The sequence below is a fragment of the Leguminivora glycinivorella genome, chromosome 7 (assembly GCF_023078275.1).
Source record: "Leguminivora glycinivorella isolate SPB_JAAS2020 chromosome 7, LegGlyc_1.1, whole genome shotgun sequence".
In the NCBI taxonomy this organism is placed as follows: Eukaryota; Metazoa; Arthropoda; class Insecta; order Lepidoptera; family Tortricidae; genus Leguminivora; species Leguminivora glycinivorella.
Window position 1 is genome coordinate 19109098 of NC_062977.1, and position 22592 is coordinate 19131689.

The following is a 22592-nucleotide window of genomic DNA, read 5'->3' on the forward strand; positions in this document are numbered from 1 at the left end:
CAAAACATTAAATAAATACGTATTTTTGAACCTTTTAATGCCTAATTTTCCAAATTTTGAGAAATAAATACGGTTTCGGTTATTAACCGGTTAGAGACTATAAAAACCGGTTTTTAACAGAGGCCAAAAAGTCTCGGTTAACCGGTTTTTCGGTTAACCGGTTAACCGGTTTGCACACCCTAGTTCCATAGCACGCTGGCATGATCGTATTTTGTTTTTTATTTTATATGTAAATATCCAGGTCTGTGCACCATAAGATAGGCAACATAAGTACCGTACCTAAAGTGTGGTGTGCAATGTCCACACTGTCCATCGCTTTTTGTCTTTGATGATAGAGTTTCAATTCTGGGCTCTGGACATGAATGAATTCGCAAATAGAATTCGGATACCTTTTCAGTCGTAGGTAGTGTAATAACTATCTCATACCATACCTAGGCCCTCACATTAGGTGTCAATAAAAACACGTTTTAACTCTCCGTAGACCGTATTGAAAACCAATATTATACAAAATTCTAGCTTTGTATTTATGTAGCTTGGTTTTGCTGGTTTAAAATCACGATTGTAATTTTATTGTATGGCTTTAACTTGGTTAAACTATAATTTAACCAATATATATTAATAATGTAATTTAACTTGCAGCATATCTTAAAATACCGAATGGTTATACATTCATCTCCAATTTTGCATTTACGGATATTTCAATGAGCTTTTAGCCAGGTTTATGATACCAATTTACTGTAGAAAGTCGCCAGCATCCTGTTTTTGACTGTAAAGCACCGATTATTAAACGAAAATCACTTTCGCCTGCATTTTCACGTAATAACTACACTATGGACGGCCAAAAGCTTGTAAAGTTGAGTACGGTACTTTCTACAAGGCTTGCCGTGTAGGTTTATTAAAGGTCTATCTCTTGATTAATCTACAGACAGATACGATAAAGTTCATAGTTTATAGGTAATCGTATCTATTTAGTAGAGTGAAGTGAGAGAGAGAAGTGATCTCTAATACTATCGCTTTTGACATTGAAAGTTAGTAGTATTTATTGACTTGATCCTGCGATGAATTTGCTTACAAATGCAATGCGCGTCTAAAAATAGTAACTCTGCCAGTAACAGTACTTCAACTTTAGGTTTTTGTATAAAAATATCTCCTTAAAAGTCTATGTAAGAACTACCACGAAATGATACATACTAAAGAACTTTAGAATCAAACCAAGATAGGTTCACAGCGATTTTTATAACCCTGCCTCTGCTAGTATAGAATAATCCTGTGCTGAACAAATATTTCCTGAAAAATCCCCTTAGCATGCCTATTCGATGTGATATATACTGTGCCGTCCAGTATCCGATACATCACCTAGAAAATAAATCGTGAGTCAGGCCCGAGCTTTACGCCAGTTCGTTACTGTCTGAAATGCATTTCCTTAATGGAGGGAGGATGCGCACGCGCTGACGGCGGCGGCGGTATATCCGCGCTTGATAATCGCCCTACTATCAACGAGTTCGCGCATCCAATTGCTTTATTAAGAAACGACAATGCTATACCACTTTAATACAAATTCAATGTGAGATTAAGTGGATTATGCTATTTTTATACTACGTTTAAGAAGCATACTGCCATGGGAAGCAGTCATCGTAGCGTATGGGCGGTTTAAACTCCAGATTTAGTTCATGGTGTAAACGACCTTAATACAGATACAGCGCACCCCCATTGAGATCTGGCAAGTTTCCTCACCAGCACTAATACTGATGGCTATAACACAACTCTTGAATATGGAGCTGAAGTGTTCTGTAAGGCGAGGATACCAGTTGGGCTTATTCTAGATGTGAAATGACTTCAGCGAAATGTTATGATACCTATTCACAATTTCACACGGTGTCTACGAAGCAATAACTGGATTTACTGGATGCAATCAATACGTTTTCAATGCCATTTGGGCACCATAAACCCAGCCTGGAGAATAAAGCCTTAATTCAATCACTCGCTAGAGAAAGTACGGCAGAATCGTTTAAACTAATCTATGACATGCAGTTTCCACACTATTAATTGCTCGTAGCGCAATGAAGACGACCTATTAAAGTAATAGCCATCGTACAGCTAATGATTTTAAAATAACCCATCGACCCCGCAGTCACGATCGCGGGTGGGAGTATTTTTCTTTGTTTTTGCACCCGGATTAACATTCTGTATGCACTCATTGCAGTGAAACTGGTTTTTAGCAATTTTAGCTTCCAAACAAGCTCATTTGCACATAAGTGACAGCCGACACACCTAATTACAACACACATAGTTGCACGAAATAGCTAAACGTAGATTTTGCAAAAACCTGAGAATTATCAACTGTGAACTTTCACCCGCACAATAGACTGAGCTAATCTATCGATAATTGTTTCCTTGTACAACGTGAGAATAATCAACTGTGTCATCTATTACATGCACATGTAACAGATTTTTTGCGTTTACGCGGAATTAATATCGTATGGGAATTCAGTTATCGACAATCGTTACATTACGCTATTCCATTTTTACTTTTTCCATTGTCTTTGCCGAGAAAGTTTCGTACGGACCGGTTGCGTGTTGCGACTTTAACGGTAGATTTTGATTCATAGGTGCTCTGCGTGAGTGTAAATGCGTTACTGATATATATACTATAAATTGTTTCTCGTTTTCGTGTCACGGCTGCATAGTGCGTGTAAAACAGGCTGACCTCTCGGTTTATAAATACAAGTGCATTTGGAGCTTGTTCCATTGCTACAAGAGCGATAACTGTATAGATGTGTGTTCTGTAGGTACGCAGGCTCCGCCGCAGACCTCGGATCTGGGTCATGCGGATGGCGCCTGAAAACGACAGGGTAATCCCGAAATATTAACGTGACGAGCGAATCCTAAGCCTGAACTTATTCGGTCACTATTTAATGCCTAGAAAGTTACTGGCCGCTTGTGTGATGTAGGTATTTGAGTAATTGAAACTACAACTTGTGTGAAAAGTGTGAATATCAACTCAGGTGACTCATATTTTAAAAGGATGCTGGCGTTTTCACTATCTTTGACTATAGTTGAAAGTATTTTTATTCACGTCAAACCTATTTGAAGATAACTTAAAATAAATGGTTCACATTTGTCCCGGCCCAAATGGAACAATCTCGATACGGCTCGTCAAACGTCAGGCTAAAATTAGCCGGATCGCAGATTCGTGATATCAGTTCGGATTTGTTGTGACAAATGAATTCCTTGTAATTAATTCGTCGATTAATTTATTTGCTGATCTACTTTGAGTGTACTAGGAAATAATGTGTCTTTCAAGGTTGTTTCGTAACCCAAAGCTCTGTCATGTCCTTTGGTTCAAGTTTTTTATAGTTGGGTCATAAATAATAAAAATAAGCAAATTCAAATTGGGTCTGGACATTTTTTTTCTGGTTCACCATATGTATGTAATTTTTATTGGATTAAATTTTGTCCAGATGCCGTAGCCGAATGGCATTTCTGCGACGCGAAACGCCGCGAAAGGTAGTCTGCCTCTGTCGCGCCAATACGCAAGAGCAATGGAGATAGATATCCACGAGCGTTTCGTTTCGTGAGCGTTTGTGCTGTCCAGATCTGGCTGATAGTGTTTTGTTTTTATTTGGTAGATACTTATATTATTATACAAATTCGTATTCTAGAATGAAACCACAACACAGCCTGCGTTGCCTCGCTTTCAGTTGCCTAAATGTGGTCTGGCTTCAGTCTCGACCACCCCCGCGTCAGCGCCGGCCGCGCGCTGTATCGCCTCTACCTGTTGTTTACTAGTCTTCAAGTGCTCTTACTGAACTTTTCCTACCAATATTTAATGTTGCCTTTATCTTGAAGGACTATTTGAGTTTGTTTTAGACTTGCAGCAAAAGTAGTGGTGCTTTTATCATCAATATGGTATGTTTTTTTCTTTGATCTTTACCTGTAGAAACCATAATCAATTATTTTAAATTTGGAATCCTTTTTTACAGCATAAAAGTTCTAAATAGATTTTGTAATATCTACAAAATGTTGTACACGGGGACTTCAAATCTTATTTTTTTTCTTTCTTTAATACGAAGCAAGTAATGTTTATTGCACTTAAAACTTAATTTAATATGTATTGTAATTGAGATATTTAATGTTTTGAACTTTTGACCTAAGGCATTTATATACTCACATCTGTGTTTACTATAATGCAGACAAAGATCTTTAGATCCGAGTCTAGACTCTAGACCGGTTCGAAAGTGAGGGTTTTGTCCTGCAGAACCAGATTTGTTATTTATGTTCCGGGCTTGATATTCAAACTACCTGGGTGTTCATTTTATTGCAGTACTTGCAGTAGGCATATTCATAAAAACCTAATGCAACAAAATAATTAAAGTCAACTGCAATAATATGTGACACGCTCTTATGACTACAAATAAGATCCTTGTCAGATATTTTTGTGGCTCTCGTCGTGTAACATATTATTGCAGGTGACTGTACAAGCCGATCTCATATTTAAATTATTTGAATTTCAATTAAAATCGCTATTTACAAAGACCCTATGTTAAGAGCGAAAGTTCATTTTTTTCTGTACACTGGTGGACACATATTTGTGCCCCTCTGAACCGAGTACATAATTCGCCACAAAAAACTTAAACCGCAAAAAAGCTCGGCTTTTTTTTTGTGCCTTTGTCCCTATTAGATGTGTGTCACTTAAGGTTTAAACTAATAGAGTTATTTTAAAAGTGTATCTTCAGTAGTTTGTGATATGTTGTATTGTAACATAGCTATTTCTATCAGCAGTAAATTTTTCATTTCAGTATACATATAAATCAAAAGATTGCTAAACTTAACATGGTTTGTTTGCTTGATTAAATTCTGCACTAAGATTTGAACCCCACAATAAGTTTAAAAAAACTTAACTTCGCTCCCAATGTACTAGTGTAGTGGATCATATACTCGTAGTAGCTTTATTTTAGTAATACAATGATGGTTACCGGCGGTGACTTGGTGGTAACTGCTATATGAACTTTGTTCGTAAGCACTGCAAGTGAACTGCAACCTTATTGAGTTAAAATTGTCACGATATTATATGGGCATTTTCAGAATTTGGGACACCCCAATTAGCGTAAGTTGTTCACAAAAATTAACTCCCTGTCAGTTTTGTGACGACCATTAAGCATAAAATCTGTCTAAAAATTTACTTTTTTCACATTCTAAATGCAGATTATCGCTTAAAGTTTATGTAATTAACACAAAAATATTATTTGTATAGAAATTTCTTGCTTAATTATCGTCACAAATCTGACAGTGAGTTAATTTTTGTTAACAACTTACGCTAATTGAGGGTCCCAAATTCGGAAAATGCTCCACATATTTTAAATACTTTAGAAGAATCGTTAATAAAGTCAATAAAGTATTGTATCGAAAATGAAAACCGTGTCAAATAGTTATTTCACCATTACCATTACATTACTACACTGTAGGTCTGGTAATCAAAGAAAATATCGTAGAGTCGTCTGTGCGCTACGCTTAATGCGGATGATCGCTGACCACAAGCGTCGCTTTACGACTAAATTGCCCACATTAAGGACTAGCCCAGCCTAGTGAGGTTACCATGAGTGTTTAATACGTAACTCGATATCGTAAACGTCACGGAAATAAAATTCATTGTATGGAGAAAGTAAACAGCGCCCTCACAAGCGGTTACTAGTACCAAAGTAACATACATATTTTATAACTCTGTATTGTTATGTTAGGTGCCTATTTAAAAAAACGTAAACAAATAATTTGTAAATTTTCGGGTAGTTACAACATTTGTTGGATGACCAACCAAAACAAAAACCAAGCGGATCTGTCACTGAGAGCGATCTGTCTTTAAACTGCGTATTTGGTCGTGTACTCGTTTTCATTCATTTACCCTCAACTGGTTTAAGGAGCCCTTTGGAGGTAGTTTTTGTTCACATTTATTTTAATACCTAAAGGTAAAGGTACAGAAGAGGAAAGCCGAAGAAAAGATGGATGGACTGTGCGAGAGATGATATGAAATGAAACGAATGCAAGTGAACGATAGAGAGGTATGGAAGAAAAAGACATGCTGCGCCGACCCCAGATGTAGATGTAGGTAGTGTAGGGACGCCTGGCCGGACACAGGCGGGCTGTCGATCACATGATGCCCCGTGATAATACCGGTTCTCCTTTGGTCTCGACCTTCTATCATCATCTTCGTCTGTCTACAACTGGTCTCTCTTTCCCAGTCTCTTTGAGCTTCCATTTCATTTATCTTCTCAATGACTCCCTCCCCCAAGTAATTGGGATAAGGACAAGCGATTGATGATGATGACATATTTATAGAACGTCAAACACTTACGGTAGAGGCTCAGGTCATCGCTGGTCCGATGATCATTGTAGCGTGAACTTGGCATTCACAACCTTTACGTACTCAAAGTATTTAACCACATTCTGCGCCGCGTTTTTATAAGACGCCTTTATTTTGTTATTCTCAAGTGCTGCGAGAATATAAAGTGCTTTTTATTTCGTGCACGGAGAAAAAAGTCTCGTCCATGATACCTGAATAGTGTAATCTGAACGAGAAAATCTAGTAAATTCTGGGACAATTGTTCACATAGTATAAATAACTAAACTAGTCTGTTTAAATGCGTTGAGCTTAGTGAACTAGTTATCTTGTAATTGCTACACATTAAAATAGCGTGTATTACTAGAATATTTAGTAATCATAACACGTGGACCGTACAAATAAATAATATTTTCTTGCAGAGCTTAATAAATGAAATGTGACCTTGACAATATATTCTTGTAAAGGTAATATATACATTACGTATCATAAAATAAAAATATTGTAAGGGTCACACAGTCAAATTGTGTGTATTACTAGATTATTCAGTATTTATAACAAATGGAGTGTCTAAATAAACAAAATAATGTAAACTCCACAAGAAATTCTTGTAAAGGTTATAAAACTTTAGTTAGGCCAATAATAGGTATCGTTAAGAATACAAGTCATCTGATATATATTACATTCTCTTCATTTATGTAAACTTCATTAAATGGTTGATAGAACAAGAAAGTTAGTTACAGCAACTGCATTTCTGGTACTCTCTAATAAATATACAATTGCGTTAACGTGTTATATTTTTATCGGTACCTATGAATTTGTCTGTGCACTGTATAGACAACTAACATTTCTTGTAATAGTACATTACATCAGAGGCCGGGAAAATGAGGATTTCCGGCCAAGTGGGTATATACGGCCGAGCGAGCGTGCGAGCGAGGCCGGATAGGGATACGAGGCCGGGAATCCGTTTTCACGCCGAGGCATGTATAGTGCTTTTCTCAAACATACAAGGAAATAAAAAAAAATGCTCTAAAGGACAATATTTTATAAAAAAAAGTTACTTTGCAGGCCTAGGCCTGAAAAATAATATGAAATCCCTTTACAGTCCTCTCGAGTTGTTGCGCCCAAAAAGCGATACTTCCCAGCCCATTTTAAGGAACGTAAAGACAATATTTCATTGCATGTTTGAGAAAATGTAAAAAAAGGTTTGTTGTCTATACAAGGTGGTTCAGTAGGATTAAAGGCCGAGCCACGCCAGATACGTGTACGTAGACGTGTGCGTGGCGTGCGCGCTGTAAAGTACGAATCTTCAAAAGAGATGATACACCGCTAGACACACACGGGAAACACGTCACACAAGCGGTGTAATCTCTAATGAGGATTCGTCATTTACACCGCGTACGCTACGCGCACGTCTACGTACACGTATCTGGCGTGGCTCAGCCTTTAATCCTACTGTACCACCTTGTATAGACAACAAACCTTTTCTTACATTTACAAGAAATGTTAGTTGTCTATACAGTGCACAGACAAATTCATAGGTACCTACCGATAAAAATGCAGGTTGCTAGGACCAGTTCCAAGAGACAGAAGCCTAGAGTTGAAACTGGGATCCGGAAACCTGGGTCGCCCAGCATATGGAATGGATGCTATGAGCGGTGAAAATTGGTGAATCTGAAAGTAAATAAAATAATTATATAATTTGTTAAAAAATATATTTCAACGATCCTTAGTGCAAGACTTTGTTCATATATTCGTCAGTGTTAATAGAACCGTCCTTCATTTCGTCCAAAATTTATATTTTGCAGAATTTTTCCACTTTTGTTCCACAGTATGGCATGGGTCACAGGAAACTTGCAACCATTGTAAATCATCTGAAAAAGACATTAAAATTTCTATGAATAAATTTTACATTAAGTAATATTCTACGTCCACTTCAGATATATATAAAGACTGTCCACGATAAAAAGTGGTCATATATAACATGGTAAATCTTGAGAATAATGAGAATTTATAAGCAGCATGTTTGTCAAATAATTTGTAGATATTAAACTACATTATAAAAATACAAACAAATTATAAACTTTAGGTGGCCTATGAATTTTAGCAGTATGTATCTCATGATAACAATATTTTTTTGTACAGTGTCTTCTTGCAGTCTTTAAGTACAACAGTTTTAATGACAAAAATATTTTTTTAATGTTTAATTATAATAGCCAAAATATACCCTATTACATACTGATTTTACGATAGTAATAATTTTTCTGGTTGTAATCAGATTAAGAAAGTACTGAGATTTTCTAACTTTGCTGAATTCGAATTTTTGACACTTTTTGGCTCTCCATACAAAAACAACTGTCAGTGCTTGGAGTAGAAAGTCTTCCTGACTACCAAAAGTCGAAATGAGTTTCAAAAAGTATTTTTTTGTCTGCTAAGATGTCATTCTAATGTGTGTAAAACAGCTTATAAAAATATAAGTATTTATAAAATTGTGCCAGGAAGCGTGTGAAGTTTGTTAAAAAACACTGTACAAGAAATGAAATGCTTGATGGTATACATTCGGCGAAACCTCAGACACACTAAAGCATTATAAGGAATAGCTTTAATTATTATATAGTTTTAGGTATACAGATTTATCAAAATAATTATAATATTGCTTCAAAATGTGCATTCAGGAAGAAAGATTTATCATGTTATGTATGACCACTTTTTATCGTGGACAGTCCATATTAGTTCAGTATTTAGATTTTGCCCACGTAATGTCGTATGAATTTGTATGCAATGTAAAATGAATACAACATTAAATGCCTTTTTACTCACCATTCTAATTATCTACTAAGTTCTACATGATGTGCGGTATGTGACTCACCTGCTTTTGCCAACTCTGCCATCTCCCATCCTTGCAAGAGTTTTTGCACCTCTTCATCCATTTCCTAAAATGGAAACTACCAAACGAATGGATAATACGTAGTGAGTACGTTTAACGATAAATAATATAACCTATTGCGATCCGCGTCCACGCGTGATCTCTCATGACACGTAAATGGCCGCCGACCACGCCGCAAAACATTGCGTTTAGTTACACAAGCAAAACATTTATTTATGCGGACAATATTTTTGTTATAACAATTATTTTTCGGTGTATATTACGAGAATATCATTGTTATTTTTTACAAGAGGCGCAAAGTAAAATCAACTATACTGCTATAGCATTCACTAAGATATACAATGGTACTTAAACATGGCGTTTCGTTACAAAAACGAAACACATATTTATACTAACTAAATACTTTTTCAACAGAACTATTTGTTCACCAGTATACATTACGAGAATATTATTGTCATTATTTACAAGAGCTGCAAAGTAATACCAACTTATAAAACAGTCATATCAACTATACTGCGATGGCATTCGCTACGATACAAATAATAGAGTTGACAGCGATGCGTACATATTTATACAAACTTAATATTTTTAAATATAACTCTTCGTTGAGTTTACATTACAAGAATATTCTTTTTATTTCTTTACGAGAACTACAAAGTAATGGCAACGTATAAAAAAGTTACAGGAAGTATACTGTGATAGTAACCGCTAAGATTAAGATTGTAAAGATAATTTTTATTTTTTTGGCATTACAAGAAGCTTCTTGTTAATAGAATTATCGTAACCTTTATTCTATTAGTTGTAAATAAAACTAGAGTTCTCGTATATGTAATTCAAACAGAACTGTTTAGTGCATATTAATGTTTGCTTAGTTCTATTGAATTCAAAATATAGTAAGCGTAACAATACAGTTGTTTTTATTACGAGATTGTAGTATCAGTTACGATAAATCTATTTTACTAAACGTTCTGGTAGTATTGTTAAAATATTTTTTTTCCGTGTGGAATACTAAGGTTTTTAATATTGTGCTTATGTCATTCGTTTTGCGAAAGTGTTCACGCGATCCATTGGTTCATCATCCTCCTTGCGTTATCCCGGCATTTGCCACGGCTCATGGGAGCCTGGGGTCCGCTTTGACAACTAATCCCAAGATTTGGCGTAGGGACTAGTTTTACGAAAGCGACTGCCATCTGTCCTTTCAATCCGAAGGGTGACTAGGTCTTATTGGAATTAGTCCGGTTTCCTCACGATGTTTTCCTTCACCGAAAAGCGACTGGCAGATATCAAATGACATTTCGCACATGAGTTCGAAAAACTTATTGGTACGAGCCGGGGTTCAAACCCGCGACCTCCGGATCGAAAGTCGCCCGCTCTTACCGCTAGGCCACCAGCGCTTTGCAAGTTTGCTCGCGATCCTTTGGTTATGAAAAAGTTAGTTAAAGTCGAAAATAATTAGATATAGGTTACCTCAGGTTTCCATCAACTGACTGGCGTAATCATCCATAACCAAACCAGTGTATTGTCACCGAAGTTAAGTTTGAGCTCCTTCAAGCATGTTGATTTGATATGTTACTCGTACAAATTATAAATCTTTCACGCAAGAGACCTAAACATTTTGACTTGAATAATTGCTTCGTAATAATACTCTTTAAAGATCAATAGAGATATTGCCTATAAGCAGACCTCATTCGTCTAATAAATTAATATGAATATACCAAATGCATCTGCCTTTTCATCAGATAAAGATGATAGTTATTAAGTAGCCGGAGCTGCAGACAGCACGGGCGTCGAACTCGTTACACCGTTTTTAGAGCGACGACCTTGCACTGCCAGCTATAGGATTCTCTGAACAGGATTTAAATAATCAACACACACACATACACACATATACCTAACCTCACGCCTTTATTTCTATCGCAAAATCGAAATAAAAAGTAGCCTATGTTCTGAGGGCATAGCATATGAAAGTGCTCAAGTTACAGTGCCACTCTTAGCAATTAAGGTGTCTCCTATATCACAATTGAACCCATATCCCATAGTCACTTCTAACGACACCCACGGACGGAAACGGAGTATGGAAATTCTTAACCCGTCACCATACGGGTATACCGGTCATTCATTAACACATAAAGATGAATAGGCAAATTGGGCCCATGGTCAGCCGTTAATATATATCTATTACGGATTCATAAGAAAGAAAGTACCGGTAAGCAACGTGTTGTGTTTCAAACTTCGGGCAGGTTTTTTACTTGCTTCATTTCTTCATGGTTACGGTAGTTTGGTTATTGAAATTCCGCCTATTGTGACGTGTTTTCCAATTGTCCATACAATTTGATGGTAACCGCTCAAGATAGTAGGCGTCTATAACACTGTCACCATCATCGGATGCGAAAGATATTCCAAACTCATTTATTTTTTCATAAATAGTAAATTCATGATACGTCGACTATGCACGACTATTACGAGTAACATCCACTCAATCTTGGTTGTAAACTAGAATAATCAGGTTGTAAATGAAACGGTATTTTATTTTGACCGATGACTACATTACAATGACGCAAGTTCAACTTATTTTATCTTTTCTGCAACCTACGCTTTACGCTGTGCCTAAATGGCAATGGCATCAAACCGGATCTTATGAAAACATAATGTTCTTATTCAAACTGAATGCTGCTTCCAAGAGATTTGCAGCAAACTTAACCTACATTTCCGTCACATCTTCCTCAGTCGCGATCTATTTTTCCACACAATTTGCTGAACGTTTTTCACACGGTTCTCCTCTCCTCGGCCTATTTTTCTTGAAAAGGTTGTCGTTTGCTAAAGTAGTTCTCGTGTTTGAGGGGAAGCCGTGGCTCATCCTGTTAATCCCTCCCCCCCCCCTTTTTCAGGCGATATTTTAGGCTTAGCCAAGAAAATGAATTACTTATCCAATTCATCTTTTGATAAAAGTATGGGATGACTTTTCATCTGGTTTCTTACCTAATAAATATCTCTGAACTTATTGCTCTAGTATTTCTGTATTTGCATTTCCGCGAATGAAAGCCATTGTGCTTTTAGTCTAGATTGAACTCCTTCACCGGCCAGTCTGTTATAAAAAATATCTGGGACACGCCGGTACGTTACGGTTTAGGTAAAGTTGCTATTCTATTTCAAACCACGTCATCGCCACTCCTCCGCGCGACCCAATGCCCTATGCTGGTTTACCGCGTACATATACTTTCGAGTAACCGTTATTTTTATGATAATTTATTAAGATATGCATAATTTATGTGATGTGTCACTGTTCCTAACAAACGAGATGTTTTGTGTGAGCTTTTCTGTTCACCTTAATAGACGACGTATTCGTTAGTTTTAATTGGAAAGTAATTACTTATTCAACATTCGTTGTAAACCTTTAGATAGGCTGTATTAAAGCGGTCTGCTTCACATTCGCACTTAGCTACTGGATTGCTGCCAATGTGAAATGTATTGGAGCCGCTTTTGCTAGCGACCTCCCAGGCGGAGGCAACGATGCATTTTAATAGCGCGCTGCTGCGGTATTGCTGGGTAATTGAGCAAACGATAAACTCTTTACTAAAGAACATATTGTAAAGGCTCTGTACTTCTTACTCTGATGTTTTATTGGTCTCTTGAAATTGATCTATAATAGCGACCATCAATTTTTAAGTTACGTTTCTCTTGCATGTCTCAGCCTCATTTTAACTCGACAGTTGTCTTGTCATTTGTGCGCATTCATGTTAATGTTGTCTAAATAAAGGTTTGTCAGCATTAACTTATGCCTGAATCTGACTTTTGGTGTCACTTTCTGATTTGCTGAGATAAAGTGCGTCATTAAAATGTCAAGAGCTGGCACCGGATGAAGAATGACTATGAAATTATGGAGAGCTTCAAAAGATAGTTAGGTTAGCAGGACTCTAGACCAAGAATGGTGGAAATTTCGTGATCTCTCTTCTGAGTTACATTGTTTGTAAATTGTCCTTTCAGATACTGATATTACTGATGCAGGTCACCTCTCTCTCTGAATCAAACTGTGTATCTGTCGCAGTAAGATAGATAAAGCCGTTATATAGTTATAACCCTAGGGATATAATTATATGTCGTGACATAGTTAAACGAAAGCGATTAATTGCTATCTTACTAGGAATATAACTATAATACGTTACTAGTTTAGTGATATAATTATATGACTGGATTCAGTTTAGTGAAATGATTGTAGGCAGGAGTGCGGCCGTGCGGCGGAGGTATAGTTATAACCCTAGTGATATAATTATATGCCGTAACATAACGATATCACAGAAAAAGTGGCGAAAATTGAATAAATAATTATGCACGAAAACTCAACCGTGACGTGAACGACAACTGATGCCGAACGACTGCCTTGTGGTAGCGGGTAAGCTCCCGCCCCCGTCTCCACTGCATCCCCGCACTACACTGCTACAATTATACTACTGAACTTAATCCAGTAATGTAACTATATTACTTAACTAGAGACGTATTATAATTATAATATATTATTCCTAATATATTATCCCTAGTAAGATGGTAAGGAATCGCTTTCGTTTAGCTATGTTACGGCATATAATTATATCCCTAGGGTTAATACCTCCGCCGCACCGCCGTAATCCTGGCTACAATCATTTCACTAAACTGAATTCAGTCATATAATTATATCACTAAACTAGTAACGTATTATAGTTATATTCCTAGTAAGATAGCAATTAATCGCTTTCGTTTAACTATGTTACGACATATAACTATATCCCTAGGGTTATAACTATATAACGGCTTTATCTATCTTACTGCGACATATCTACAAAAAGGTCAGTCAGTCACAAGTCGAAGTCGTTTTATATTTTTGAACTACAAAGCATGTCCAAGATTTCATTGGTATTCCTGGTACAGTTCCTGCAGCTCCTGGTAACAATCTTCAGTTCCGTTTGTTTGTGGACGTGTATTTCTGTCCCGAGCGGTACATGTTTATCGTCTAGCAATAGGCCGGTCGTAAACGCCGCGTACGGTAAACCCGGCGTGTTTACTTTCAGCATCCGAACCGTTTACAGACACATCAATTATATTTAGACTTGCTTAACGGAAGTTGCCAATTTGACTGTTTATGAGAGTAGTGGTAGCGATTTAACAAACATGACAAAATTAGAGCTCTTAGACTGAAAATTTCGTAAATTCTCGCGGTTTACTCCGACTCACTCGCTAGTTTGTGCTAAACTACCACCTAAGGATGTTTTCCAGTCCATCAACTACAAAGCAGTCATGTCATGTGATTCTGCTTTGATACTTTACCTTGATTATCGCTTAAATAGTGAACGCCAAGCTTAACTCAAACAAAGCTTCTCCTGTCATGTATTTAGCTGAGTAGGTTACTAAATCCGTTTATAAGACGTTGGACCTAATCGCCTGTGTTTACATTAGAGCTTACAGATTGACACTATCCATTAACAGCTGACAATAGCAGTCTAGCGGCGCCAGATCGTCGCGGCTTATTGCGAAAACTTGCCCCACCGAGATATAGGTTACTTGTTTTAGCTACGTATTTAGTTTCAACGTGTATTTTATTTAGTAGATAAAGAAGGCACCTATCTTATTTTATAGGGTCTGGTAGATCTATCCATTAGCCATTCACATATGTCACATATGACCCATTGAATGTCAGGTTTCAGCGGCGCCGAATCATCGCTGCTGTAGCATATTGCGAAAACTTACCTCACCGCGATATAGGTTACTGTTTGACCTTTAACGTGCAGTCTTTACTCGGCTAAACCTTCGCTTGTTCGACAATAACTTCAGCAACAACAGTTTATCACGAAGATTTATTATTGGTTTTTGTTCGATGTTAAGATGTAATAAATTGCTCTTGTAAGGAACTTGGGAATTAGATCACGCACATGTGTGTTTAGGTATCATTTATTCGAATACCTATTCTAGAATTGTAGTGAATTATTCTTGATACTGAAATGTAATTGATGAAGTTTAACGACATGAATATAAAAATGGAAACGGGAAATAGTGTTTGTCGGTCAACGGCCGCGGATGTTATTGGAAGTAAACCCCGAAATGGCGACAGCCCACAATGCCAGTTCGCAACATGTGAAGCTATCGACCCTAATTGAGAGTGGCCCGCTTACCTTTAATTCGATATAAAAAGGGAAAGGTAGTGAATCAAATTTCCAACCTTGGCTTTCAATAGTGGTAATAATAGTGGTTAGGGAAAATGCACAAAAGAGGGTACATTGAGTAGTTTATTCGTCGTCAAATTAAGGCTTACGTAGATTAGGAAATTGGCTTTTTGTGCACTAACTGAATCTAAGTATATGCGCGGCATCTTATTTATATAAATTGGATAGGCATTGCTCATGACTGATCCAAATTGCAGTATTGTTCTTTTTATCTTAAACTAGAGAGGCAATTCGTGCGTAATGTGATTGATAGAGGCCGGGCCGATTGAAATCGCTTCCACTTTCCCGGACGCGGACGCGGTTTTGTGCCTCGGCTCGTCCATTGTATGCAATCCTCGTAACGTCGACAATCACCGTGATCGGCGGTGATGTAACACTTAACGAGCCAAGGTGACTGGTGGCTAATACGAAAATTGACGACTTAAGGGGATTTGCGGAATGGCCAGCTGCGCAGAAAGTACCTAGTGTCCAACCGAAACAGGATATTTATACAGAAACTGCAAGCTAAACAGTTTGGACACTACCATAGAAATCTATAAAAAATACATTTGATTTAGGGATTATTACATTTATTACTGTAATTACAGAGTTATTACAGAGATTTTTTGGTATCATTTGCAGCATGTTAATTAACCGTCCCTTTTCTAATTATGATTTTAAAACCTGCAATATATGTATAATTGACTACGAAACCAATCGACAATTTCTCTACATAGTTCCAATTACCATGCAATAACGGAACCTCAATTTCGGAGTTTTTATGCACATAACAACGGCACATGTATCCCCTTAACAATAAGAATTAAAGCCCGCCTTCACCAAATTGCCTCTAAGTGACCAATTAGACTATTACACGATACCTGATGGTAAATGCAGCCATACCGTACAAAGAAAATAGAGGATCGTTCGATCAATATGCAGTCGTCGTCGTCTGGGTACAATGCAAAACAATCACGGTGCAACGAACTTAGAAGGAAGGGTCCTTGCCTTAAAATGTCTATACTGCCATAAATGTTTCAATGGACTTATAGACGGAAAGTGAATCACGAATATGATGTTATGATTTCGTCATGATTTCCGAATTGGACGGAGCCGCCGATATTAATGCTAGTGAAGCATGTGGTTAGTGAGACGGAAGCAATATTGTCCTAATTTGTTAATTCACTGTCTACAGAGGATCATTTATGACGGACGAAAAGTAACATAATCAACGATAAATGTTGAGCTAATGATCGTATGAAAAGTAAGGAAAGGCCAGAGCACAGACGTAACAATATTCGTGTAATTGCACTGAATATAAAATATATCAGCGCCATTTTAATTTTCTGTGATTAATCCTACCCTAATGTTTTAGCCGCATATTTTCGAATGTATCTCCCGAATCTGCTGTTTAGATTCGAATTGATCGAGCATATCCTTGCCCGGAAGTAATATGGACTTGTCAGAAAACAAAACGGTCCTAATTTATTTATTCAGCTATACAGTACAGCGACAAATAGGGGCAGCGTTCGCTGCATGTTATATCTCGAACACGTGCAGTCTGTATTCTGTACACACGTGCTCTTGACACAGCTGACGGCCGCGGCCCTGGGGGCACGGAAATTTAAAACAAGCGTAATATGTAACTGGTAGGTATATTAAAACTTGAATCTTGACCTAATATTAACAGTAGATTGAATTTATGGCTTTGCACGCTTTAAAATAATATTGTTTCGCGAAGTTAAAATTTCAGCCGACTGAGAACCAAAACGAAGGTACAATTTTTTGCCTTCCGGTCTTTCAGTGGTGTGAATTTTCAGATAGAAAAGACCCCTATTGCACTTGAATAATAAGGAGTACCAAGATGATGAATTGATGACAGTACGAAACTCTCCACATTCGGGTTTACTTTATCACTTTTTTTTTTTAAATTATTAGTGTCATTTGTATCCTCGTTTTAATGCCCATGTTAGGTGCACGGCCTGGGGGCCAATTTTTGAGTCTCACGCGTTCGAATTCAGAAAATTGTCACTGAAAATAATAAGCAAGTCACCGTTTTCAATCGGCATTTTAGTGACAAAATCCCGTATGCGAGATTCAAAAATCGCCCCACTGATCCTGATTATAGTATAAAATATAAATTAATAGACTCGTTAAATTTTGTTGCATTGTTACAATTATATTTACTATAGAGTATGTGAAAACCAACTCATTATTTTATCAGCACATGCGTTTCCTGTTTTCCTGTTATTACAAATTAATATTGCCAACGGCTCTAACGGTTTTTATACCACAAATAACTTGATAAACATGCGGCCAATATCCATACTTACTTAAACATACATACAATCACGCCTGTATCCCATGAAGGGGTAGGCAGAGCACATGAAACTACTCAAGTTTCAGTGCCACTCTTGGCAAATAAGGGGTTGACAGAAAACGAAACTGTGACATTGCAGTGACAGGTTGCCAGCCTCTCGTCTACGTCACAATTTAACCCACATCCCACAGTCGCCTTCTACGACACCCACGGGAAGAAAGGGGGTGGTGAAATTCTTAACCCGTCACCACACGGCACACCATACTTACTTATAATACTTAAAAACCATCTCATATCAGACTGAAGTCCTATCTGAACTTACTATTTAGAAAATGAACTAACAAGATAAGGTTTTCCCGTATTAAATCATTAGGACCGCGCTACCGCGCTATTTTACAGCGTTGTAAGAGCACCATTATTAGTAAGAAAATATTTATTTTCTGTACTAAGTAAATGGTCAGCACCTATCATCGCTATGTAAGTATGTTTTGCGGTCTTTTCAACCTGTAACTAGCATTCATTACAGTCTTCGCACTAAGTGTTCGCTTAACAACAATAATAGAGTTTGCGTGTGGCCGTGTTATACCCGTGCTATCATTCCTAACAACAACATCAGCAACCAAACCAACAGTATTTTGATCTTAAAAGACGTTTGCAAGGTGTAGATCTAAAGGTCTAGTTATACTAGTAATGTGGTTAATTTCGAGACGAAAACTTTTGTTAGTGCAGTGTTGGTTGCTGCGGAAGTTGCTTATTTAGCGAGTCGTGCGGTGCGGTTGACTATCGCTAGCGCGCTCTGGGAGTCCGGCCTTCACCCTCAGTATGACCGATTCTCACCGTCCTGCGCATTTTTGTGTTTTTATTTCCGTCATTTATGTGATCATCAATAAAATATAGTGAGAATAAGCGTCATCCGCAGGTTTTTGCGGTTATGAAAAAGACTTTTTTGGCGCGCAACTTTACATTTATTAAGCTCCCAAGTAACAATTTCTGGTCCTATAGTGGTCGAGAGCACCAAATTAAATCACATTAAATGGTCCTATAAATAGTCTATATTGGTACTGTAGAGCCGATTTGGCGCAATTATGCAGCCATTTAGTGATATAATAGGGCTATAGCAGTATCATCCGTGACGTTTAAGGTCTATAATGGTGATGTGATGATGACTATTGTGCTAATTTGGTGACATAGAGGACACAGTAACGCTATTATAGTATCAATTTATGCTATAGTAGCATTTGAGATTCCGTTATACAGGTTTTTTGTTCTGTAATAGCAGTTGCCGTCCCTTTTAATGCGAATGAATGAAATTTCTAAAATAATTTAATGTGTGTAATATTTAACAAAAACTGTTCTAAACGAGGAACTTTATGAAAAGTGGCGTGTGAACTTGTGAAGTTTAGTGTCAATCAAAATAACTTGGATTTTGTATAATTCCATCATTACTACAAAAAGGTATGCGATGGAAATTTTACCGTTAAAAGAATATTAGTTTAATGGAGTATTTTAAGTGCGCCCTCGATTTATACCTGTTTTGAATAAAATAAATAAATATAATTTAATGCAATAAAATTATTGGCACCATAGTTTCTACTATGGATCCAAGAAGTAAAACATACGCTTTTATAGTTCGACTATGTCACTTATCATACGCATTCACTGCCATAAGCCCGCCATTGTGGATTCAATTAGGGTTGCATGAGACTTTAACTATGATCCAATTTAACTTATAAGTTCTTTATATAGAAAACAATATTTGTTTTCAATGTTTTACTATAGAAAGATCTTCTAAACAGTTTTTTTTTTATAAAACATATATAGTAAACTCAGCTATAACGCTATTGTGTTTTAAAAGAGATACCGAAACCATTATTCCACAGTTCTGTGATATAAAAGAGTCATTGTGACGTATACGGCGATGAGATATAAAAGGAATTAGAAAACGACTATTAACGCTTTTCAAAGCTATATAAACGTATCCTGAAATCTTCATTATACAGCAAAATAGCTCTATAATGGTATTCATATCACTACTACAGTGTTAAATACTGTAGCAGTGTTTTCCAAAGCCACTATATCCCAAAATAGTGGTATAGTTAGGTTTTAATTTCTGTTAAAATACGACTACTAAAAATACTATAAGCGGCTTGTTGGGAACCTTAATAGCGCAAACTGATAGCATAACAGTGATTCCTAACACTATTATACAATAATATTGTTCTTTAGTAGGTTATTTGATCCTGTTATAGACCAGGCCTATAGCAGCTCTATAAAATGGTGATATAAACGTTTACATCACTTCCTAATAACACCTTTTAGCTGTATAACACAACAACTATAGCGGCTTGTCGGGAACCTTAATAGCGCAAATTGATTGCATAACAGTGATTTCTAACACCATTATATAATAATATTGTTCTATAGTAGTCATATTTGATCCTGTTATACACCAGGCCTATAGCGGCTCTATAAAATGGTGATATAAACGTTTACATCACTTCCTAATAACACCTTTTAGCTGTATAACGCAACAACTATAGCGGCTTGTCGGGAACCTTAATAGCGCAAATTGATTGCATAACAGTGATTTCTAACACCATTATATAATAATATTGTTCTATACTAGTCATATTTGATCCTGTTATAGACCAGGCCTATAGCGGCTCTATAAAATGGCGATATAAACGTTTACATCACTTCCTAATAACACCTTTTAGCTGTATAACGCAACAACTATAGCGGCTTGTCAGGAACCTTAATAGCACAAATTGATTGCATAACAGTGATTTCTAACACCATTATATAATAATATTGTTCTATAGTAGTCATATTTGATCCTGTTATAGACCAGGCCTATAGTGATTGCATAGCAGTGATTCCTAACACTATTATACAATAATATAGATCTATAGTAGTCATATTTGATCCTGTTATGGACCAGGCCTATAGCGGCTCTATAAAATGGCGATATAAACGTTTACATCACTTCCTAATAACACCTTTTAGCGGTATAAGCTTATAGAGCTAAAAGGTGTTACTGGAGGCTTTTATACGACAGGCGGTCACGCCGAAAACCTTTATACGACATCTATAGTAGCTTTTGGCGTCGAAAACCAAAATTATAGCACTAAAATGTTACTTGGGCTCTTAACCTCGATTCCATTAATGAACTGAGAACTAACAGAGATAATGTTTATGGCAATTATTAGATAGACTTAGATATTAAAACCAGAAGTTAACGATAACGACCATAACTTGAGAAAAGCTCCTATATTTAATAAGTGGTGATCCGTGTTAACGGTTTGTTAAAGACGGAAATAACAACAGACACCGACCATTCCTGTAATAAAACTCAAAGGATGCTGTCTTACGGCTTATAGTAAATAGTGGCAATGTTAACACTGGCCGTAAATCATTACTAACCGGGACTTTATTTTTGATAGAGCTATGCGGAAATGCACACTTTTCAAGTCCAGTCCAAACAGGCCGAAATGAAATATCGGTCGGGAAAGCGATGTAATCTCGCTCGGTCCGACGACTGACATAATTCTTTTCATATTTTATTCGTCTTCAGTTTCGTTTGACCGAAAAATTATTAGAAGAATTCGTTTTATCTAATTTCAGCTTCTATATGTATAAAACCCAAAATAAGCCAATATCAATTATCACAGTCCACAAAAAAATTCAATTGTTCGTTTGAACGTTTATGCGTTGCAGCTGTAGCCATCAGTATTTTCCTTCTATTCAATAATTCTACATCGTTTGTGGTTGGTCTGTAAGGTCACGCAGAGCTCGGTGCGACTAATATGCACTCGGGGGGTTTTTCATCATTGGAATTGTTCATTGAGCATGTCTAAGATGTAAAAAGGCCTAGCTGACAAAGTAGACAAGATAACAAGTTTTCAGCAAATGAAGTGCCGCAGGCGACGTCCCGACCCGACGGGACGATAGGCATGCGACGAGTGAGGATATTATTAGAAACGTAGTCTTAAACCCAGCCCCTCTGGAAATTTGTCTGGATCAAACACTAAACATAGCCAAGATCATATTTAACATCCAAATGGAGCGAAATTCTTGCTCCCTAATGAGTTTGTTCTGTGTTTTTGTTGGTGGTCTGGCACAATGTTTTGTCTACACTGTATTTTTGTTGTTAGTGCAATCCATATGAGCTATAAATATAAGAAGACCATAAATGTATATTACCTATTCTCAATACTGAATGATGAAATCTGGATATTACTAGATAATATCTGGGCGATCGCTCGGTTCTATTTTAATATATCACGTCTTTAGATAAAAAAACTTATAAATACAAAAACAAAAAAAAAGACAAAAAACAAAAATTAAATTTCTGGCCGGGATTCGAAACCCGACACCTACGATCTATCTGCGTACATTAGACCGACCTCGTACGACTGAGCTAAGCGGAATCGATGCGCGCGCGGCGAAATTAACGACCATATTTTACGTTTACTACCGCGAAAGAAAAACTCATGAAAACTCGAAAATTCGCGTTTTCCGGAATCTAAGGCTACGGCTAGATCGATTTTTCACCCCCGAAAACCCCCACATCACAAATTTCGGCGAAATAGTTAGAGCGGTTTCTGAGATCGTCGGTATATATAAATAAATAAATATACAAGAATTGCTCGTTTAAAAGTATAAGATTACTAGATGCAACTCTGTAAATACCTGTTCTATTTCAACTTTTGCAACCGTTTATTGCTGAAAGGTGATACCCGCGTTTTCCAACGTCATTAAAACTATGAGGTGGTTGAAGTATACATATAATAACTGCGTAAAACTAACTAAGTACTTACCTTTAATAACCAGAAGTCGCTTGCTTGCGTAAGTTGTTTCACATGTAGGAAACACTTGCGA

The 22592-nt window shown here is 36.9% G+C and overlaps 1 protein-coding gene across 2 annotated transcripts in view; it reads left to right on the plus strand.

The window, feature by feature from the left end:
* LOC125228190 (serine/arginine repetitive matrix protein 1-like) overlaps positions 1-22592 on the plus strand; it is a 48637-nt gene that overhangs the window by 11702 nt on the left and 14343 nt on the right. Inside the window, exon 1 of one of the 2 annotated variants that reach the window (XM_048132662.1) lies at positions 3744-3909. The exons of the other annotated variant lie outside the window; for it this stretch is intronic. The gene's annotated coding sequence lies outside the window, so the exon portion shown is untranslated. Of the gene's footprint in view, positions 1-3743; positions 3910-22592 lie in introns of those variants that run through there. 2 annotated transcript variants of the gene reach the window in all.